At 36.4% G+C, this 7671-nt stretch overlaps 1 pseudogene; it reads left to right on the forward strand.

Annotated features, from left to right (window-relative positions):
• The window catches only part of LOC102477273 (cytoskeleton-associated protein 2-like), a 10287-nt pseudogene extending 2938 nt beyond the window's left edge, over positions 1–7349 (forward strand).
• The last annotated feature ends 322 nt before the right edge of the window (positions 7350–7671 follow it).

Consider the following 7671-nt stretch of genomic DNA (forward strand, 5'->3'; position numbering starts at 1 on the left):
AGTGGCTTTATTTCTCACTTTCCCTCTCTGTCTCTGTCTCTCTCTCTCTCTCATTCTCACTCCATCCCTCTCTGGTCAAATTAAAATGAGTAAATAAATAAAGTTAAATAAAATAATTATTTTTAAAAAGCCAATGTATGTAACAATGGATGTAATTGAAGATCATATACCTATTCTTGTTTATGTCCATTCCACTTGTATAATATTTTTGTTCTATTTATTCTTATTCTAGAATGGAATTTTTATTATTTTAACTGTGTACCTAATGTGTAAAAATATGTGTACAATGAACAACAACAACAAAGCACAAATTTGATCATAGTTCTTAACTACATTAAGCACAAGTTTTTCACTTTTGCAAAAATAAAATCAAGCTGACATCCTTTGGTCTAACACACTCCTAGTTTGGCCTGGTGATCTCTTTAACCTCTGACACCCAGCCTCACTTGCCTCCCTAATATTCCATACCCACTCTCATCTCCTGATCTTTCCAACTTTAACTCATCAGCCCTCAATTTAGTAGTCACATCCTCAGTGAATCTTCCCTGCCTCTCCCTGATCCAAGACTGTTTTCCCATGACTAATTTGAGGCAAGTTCACAGTCTGTTAAAATAGACTAGAGCAGAGTAGAATCATGTGATATTTAACGGAAATGAATCAAACGCTTTGTTATTAGCAAAGCAAACAATAAGCAAAGAGTCTCTCAAATTTCAAAGAAGGTAATTATTATTCATATAACCTCCTCCTTAACTGGAAGACAACTATTTCATCTGATGTGTAATTGATCTGTTTGTACACTAAAAATAAAAGACAAATCAGATTAGGTACATTAATGATTGGAATAGAATAAACACAACAATGAATACAGGCTGAGCATCCCTAGTCCAAAAATCTAAAATCCAAAATCTGAAACATTTTGAGCAACAACATGACAACATGATGCTGTAAGTGTGACCTAGTGATCCACATCTGGCCTCATGGGAAAAGTTGCAGTCAAGTTGCTACTACAAAAATAGTGAAAAAAAATTACCTTTAGGCTAGGTGTATAAGGTATATATGAAACAAATCAATTTTGGGTTTAGACTTGGGTCTCATCCCCAAGACATCGCATTATGTATATGCAAATACCCCAAAACCTGAAAAAAAATCTGAAATCTAAAACACTTCTTAGGGCCAGCAGGTAGCATGGTGATTAAGGTGCTAGATTCCCACATGGCCAACCACAGTTCAAGTCCTGGACCAGGCAGCTTGAAAATCATGCCAGGCATGGGAACCAGCAGTTAGCGTAATGGCTATGTCGCTGGACTCCCACATAGTCGACTGTGGTTCGCGTCCCGGACCTGATGGTTTAAAACTCACACTGGGCGCGTGTGCGTGCGTGCCCAAGATCCCGAGAGGAGAATGGAGGAGAAGGGATTGTGGCGTGACCATCCCCCCTGGGGGGGTGATTTCTTGCTTTCTGTCTCTATGTCTCTCTCTATCTGTCTGGCGAGCGCACGCACCTTATAGCGAAAACCTCTCCAAAAACAAACAAACGAACAAACAAACAAACAAAAAATCATGCCAGGCACGTGTGCATGCATGCCCAAAATCCCTGAGAGGAGACTGGAGGAGAAGGGATTGTGACATGGCCATCTTCCTTGCAGGATGATTTCTCACTTTCTCTTTGTCTGCCTCTCTCTGGTGAGCATACACATCCTATGTCAATAAATAAACAAATAAAAATAAGTTTTAAAAAGCATTTTGGGTTCTAAGCATTTTGGATAAAGGACACTCCATTATTACTATACTTTAAAAATAAGTTAAGGATACACTCTAGCAATGATTATAAAAAAAAAATCACAGAACTTTGGAGGTGATACAAATATTAATTTTTTGGAACTATTTTATAGATAAGCAAATACATCAAACTCATCAAATAGTACATTTTAAATAAGTGCATTTTAATTTATGTCAGTTATACTACAATAAACCTTTTTTATTAATGAATTAACTGAAGGATCTTCAAAGAGATCTACCCAATCCTACTCAGCCTCCCACTTTTTTCTTGCTAGTAGAGTGTAAGTGTTGGGAAGCCATGAGTTTCTTGCTTACCACCTCAGCCTTAAATATCAATGTTGATAGAGCTAAGCCAATCATGGCAATCCCTTGCCCTTGAAAGTAGCTGGTTTTAGTATGGGTGTGTGACACAACTCTCACCAATGAGAAGTAAAGGAAGTCTGTTGAGACATTGGGGAAGTTTCTAGCTCTTGTGAGCAGACAGTAACAAAATTTGACACAACACAAAAGCTTCATTCCAGCCTTCTCCTTTCCTATCACAGGGAAAACCTTAATCTCATTATGCACAATATCCTTCATGCAATCCTATAGTACACCTTAAGTAATTTCGGAGTTGTTAACTGTACTGCCATTAAAAAAAAAAAAAAACCCTAGTAATTAAAATATCATACTGGGTTATAGTTCTTTTATCTTTAGCTTAGAAGTATACAGTTAAAATACTGTTTCCAAATGTAAATCAGGTTAATTCATTGCCTTTTCTCCCCTCTTCAGTATGTTTGTGTTATTCACTCGAAATAGAGTTATACCTGTCTGTTCTGCTTGTAGTCTATGTTTGGGTTGTTACCCTTTTATTATTATTATTTTATTTAGTGAAATATAACATGATGCTAAAATGAGTTGAAAATCATGCCAGGAAAACTAAGCACCTAGTTAAATTCAGAAAAGTGTCAGCACTCCATGCCTCCTATCACATTCTTCCCTCCTGTCCGTTACATTCTTTCTCATTTATAGCCTGTATCAGTTTCTTAATTATGCTTTCTGTAGTTTAAAAGATGTTTTTGGCCAAATGAGCAGATGTCTGTGTTTTCTATGACTTCCCAATCTTTCTCACGCAAGGGTAGCAATGACACTTTTTAGCACTTGGCCTTATCTCGGTATTTCCCTAAATCACTCTAAATTAGTTCAGTGGAGAGTTTTTTCATTGCCTTTGTAACGACATAGCATGCCATTGTATGGTTATTCCAGTGTTTGCACAGGTGTCTCCTCTGTGTGGAAGTTAGATTCTTTCTAATACTTTACAGTTGCGAATAGCACTGCAAAGGCTGACTCCATGCATATACATGTTTTTATTGCTGGAGGGTGTATCCTTAGAGCAAAATCCCAGAAGTAAAAATCTCTGGAACAAAACATAAATACTTATGTAGTTTTGTTAGATAATGTTAAATTCACTTCCAAAACGTTAGTACCTATTTAATTTCTGCCGGGAATGAATTAGAGTACCCACAATCTCACAAAGAGAATGCATTGCCCTGTATATATATATATATATATTTATTTTTGCCAGTGTGATGGGTAAAAAGCAGTAGGTAAAAACAGTTTGTGGGCCAGTAGATGGTGCGATGATTATGTTACTGGATTCTCACAAACTCGACCTTGATTCAAGTCCCAGATCCAGTGCCTTAAAACTCATACCATGTAAGTGTGCATACATGCCCAAGATTCTAAGAGGAGAATGGAGGAGAAGGTATTGTGGTGTGACCATCCCCCCTAAGGGGTGATTTCTTGCTTTCTGTCTCTATCTCTTCAGCAAGTGCGCATGCCCTACAGCAAAATTCTCTCTTAAAAATTTTTTTTAAAAAGATATTTTTATTGTGTGTATGTGTGTGTGCTTTCTGATTAAGAGTGATGTCGATCATATTTTCATATGTTTAAGAACATTAGTATTTGTGTGAATTTTCTATTTATGTTTTTTCTTATTTTTCTCTTGGGATTTCCTCTTTACCTTCCTTCCTTTCTTCATTCCTTCCTACCTTTCTTTTTTTTTCCTTGCAGGTAAAAGAGACAGAGAAAGAGGGATATTCACCCCAAGCTTTCAACGAGCCCAGGTCATGGGAAGTGTATGCCTAATACACTCAGGGAGGTTTCTGGATTTTAACCAGGATTAAATCATGTAGGATTGTCTCACAGAGCATTGCAATTTTGTTTGTTTGTTTAAGGTTTTTACCATAAAGTACATGCACTTACTGGAGAGAAACAGAGAGACAATGAAAGAGAAAGTGAGAAGTCACCCCCCAGAGTGGCTACCTTCTTCATTCTCCTACTGAGATTTTGGGCATCCACACACACACTCCCGGTGTGATTTTCTTTTCTTTTCTTATTTTTTTTTTTTTTTTAGAGAGAGACATAGACAAACAGAAAGTGAGAAATCACCCTCCAGGGAGATGGCCACACCACAATCCCTTCTCTTCCATTCTCCTCCCGCAATCTTGGCATGCACGCACAAATGCCTGGCATGTTTCAAGCCACCAAGTCTGGGATTCAAACCATGGCCAGCCATGTAGCTACTACTACCATCTGCTGGCCCCATGATGTGATTTTCAAGCTGCTGGGTCCAGGACTTGAACTGCAGTCAACTAGATGAGAGTCCAGGGTCTTAACTGACATTCCACCAAGCATTACATTTTACTGCTATGCCATCTGCTGGCCCTGAGACTTGTCTTTTTGCCAAAACTATACAAATATACAAAACATATATATTACAAAATATATATCAACTTGGACTCTTTCTACATAAATGTTGTATAAAATTTTGTGTCTTTATCAACCATTATTTTTTATTTGGCAGAGGTCATGGAATAGAAAGAGGCTAGAGAAAGCAAGAAAGCACTACCCATAGAGCATGGTCAAGCTGAAATCTCTTCTCTCCCATCTCTCCCTCCTTTGAGAACTTTGGGTACCCACATGCACATGCCTAGTATGCATGTTTTTCAAGCCACCAGGTCCAAGATTCAAACTGTGTGATCAGCCATGTGGGATCCAGCCACATTAACCACCAAGCAATAGGTGGACTCTCTATCAGCAATTTTAAAAATTGCTTATATATGGGACCAGCAGATAGCGTAATGGCTTATTGCTGGACTCCCTTGTAGTTGACCGCTGTTCGAGTCCAGGAATCAGTGGCTTAAACTCACACCAGGCACATGTGCATGCATGCCCAAGATCCTGAGAGGAGAATGGAGAAGAAGGGGATGAAGCGTGGCCATCCTCCCTGGGGGATGATTTCTCACTTTCTGTCTCTCTGTCTCTCTCTGTCTCTCTGGTGAGTGCACGTGCTCTATAGCATAACCTCTCAAAACAATAGATTTTATAGAGATATAATTTAGATATAACAAAATGTGGGGGCCAACAGGTGGCATGGTGGTTAAGGGCACTGGACTCCCACATGGTCAACTGCAGTTCAAATCCCGGACCTGGTGGCTTGCTTTCTCACTTTCCCTCTCTCTCTCTTTCTCTCTCACTTTGTCCCTCTCTGGTCAAATTAAAATAAATAAATAAATAAATGAAGTTAAATAAAATAATTCTTTTTAAAAAATATATGACAAAATGTGTATAATTCAATGTTTTAACTAATGTAAACCCCTATATAACTCCCATCACTTGAAATTTTCTTCACCAAAACCTCTAATTTTCCTTGTGAATTCCTGTGCATTATTAAGAAGTGTATTTGAAGAGTTTAAAGTTATTTTTATTAATTTCTAATTTAATTTTATTATGGTTAGAGAACATGCTCTGTACAATTTTAATTTTTGAAACATTTTTGTAATATCGTGTTATGATTTAGTGTATGTTCTACATTGGTAAATGTTCCACATGAACCTAAAAAGAATTGTATTCTGCTCTGTTTGGGTGGACTGTTTTATAAGTGTCAGGTTGAGTTATTTGATATAATTGACTTTTCTATATTCTTACTGATTTTCTATCAACTTGCTTATCCAACACAGTTTGGTTGGACTTCCATTTCTTTGTGGTTTTTGCTTCCATTTGCAGTACAGTTCCTTTACTCCATTTAACTCAATGCTCACTGCTTTCCCTTTGAATCATTTGTAGCATTTACCCATTCTATGAGTCAAATAAAAATTCTTAACACGTTTTATATCTTTATAAAAGTTACAGGCTTACTTTTTCCTGAAAATTATTTTTAAACAGAACATAGCCACTCATTTACATATGTATACTCTATGTTTTCACAGTATCAAGGGAGAGTTGACGAGTTATAACACTGTATGGCCTGTAAAGCCTAAGGTATTTATTGTCTAGTCATTTACAGAGAAGATTATCAATTGCTGGTCTACATCACGCCAACCATAGCCAAATACCAGGGCTTACAAGGAGGAGTCCATGACGTCAAAGAAAACAGCTGGATGTTAAAAATGCAGATTAAAATGACGATATTAATGTCTGTGTTGGAAATTAGTGTTTAAAACACTTCCATCTTGCCACCAAATCCTAAGCTTCTTAATTGGATTTTTAAAAGATGTAAATCAATTCCTATTGATGCACAAGAGTCTATTCATTTGTCTGGGCTGGCCTTTCCCAGTGAGCAGAGATAAGTTCATTCAGGACACCAAGGTCACTCCCAATGTTTCTGTATTTTGAAATAGTGTTAAACGGGAAAAGACTGTTAAAAATGACTTGGTTGTAATTTTATCCTCTTTATAATAAAAATTGATCTTTCCAGTGCATATTCTGAGATGCAATCCTAAAGGTTTTTATGTGCATAGTCTAGAAAAGCCTCTTGGTTTCTTGATGACAATCATGATTGCCATCACTAGAGGGAGCTAGTCTTTCATAAAAGTATGATAGGAAGGTAGGAAAAAATCCCTAGCACTTTGTAGTTCATGTCAGTAAATAAATAAGTTAACTAACTTTTCAAAAGCAGTCTCATTTTCTGCTAATAAATTTTACTTGTCATTAATTTCTTTATAAATTTTAAGTTTTCCTCAATGTTCTATAACCTCTGTTCCTAAGAGGATCTTTAATATTCTAAATCTGAAAATGAAATAAACATTTTTATGGAGTGTTATTTGATTTTCACATAGTAGTACTGCTGTTTGTAGTCTTTCATTTGTTCTATAAATTTATATTACCTTCATTTTCTTTAAAGTAGAATTCAACCATTGTTCCATTTGAACAATATGCTCAGCAGAGTTTCAGAGTATAGAATAAGATTTTGGTTATTTTTTTTTTCTATAGAAAGAATAAAATTCTCATATTACTTTAAAATGCCTAATTTCAGTGAGTTTCACAGTCTTATTTCTGGCTGGAGAAGATAGTAATTTAGAAGGCCCAACCAAGTTAAAATCAGGCTTCTTTGAAATCTGGTGTCCATGAATGCACTTCTAGAGGCCTGTAAAATCTTAGAAATAGTATGCCACTTTTTATTTTCTGTGTATCTCTGTATTTTGTTGGTGTAGTATAACCTTCATGGTTTTACTATTAACAAATTCTTTTGTTCCACCAGTCCTTATGGTAATTCTGTAGATTGGCTAAGCATCATAACCAATGGTTGATGCCGGTTCTGGAAAGACTGCCAGGGTTCCGATCACAGTTCTGCCTCTTATCATTGTGTGACATAACTGTTTGTACTTAGCTTCTTTATCTGCAAAATGAAATTATAAACCTACCTCATAGGGTTATTCTGATAAATAAATGAGTTAATTTTTGTACTGTCTAGTCCTTGGTATGTGATAAAAACTACATAATATATATGTGAATAGACTTCTGTGTATGTGTGGTGTGTGTCTGTGAATATATGAAAAAATACACTAAATAAAAAAACTATAAAAAAACTGGTCACTATGGCCAGCCCTCAATGGTGCACTTTTGTATGCA

Source organism: Tupaia chinensis, unplaced genomic scaffold (genome assembly GCF_000334495.1).
Source record: "Tupaia chinensis unplaced genomic scaffold, TupChi_1.0 Scaffold000272_1, whole genome shotgun sequence".
In the NCBI taxonomy this organism is placed as follows: Eukaryota; Metazoa; Chordata; class Mammalia; order Scandentia; family Tupaiidae; genus Tupaia; species Tupaia belangeri.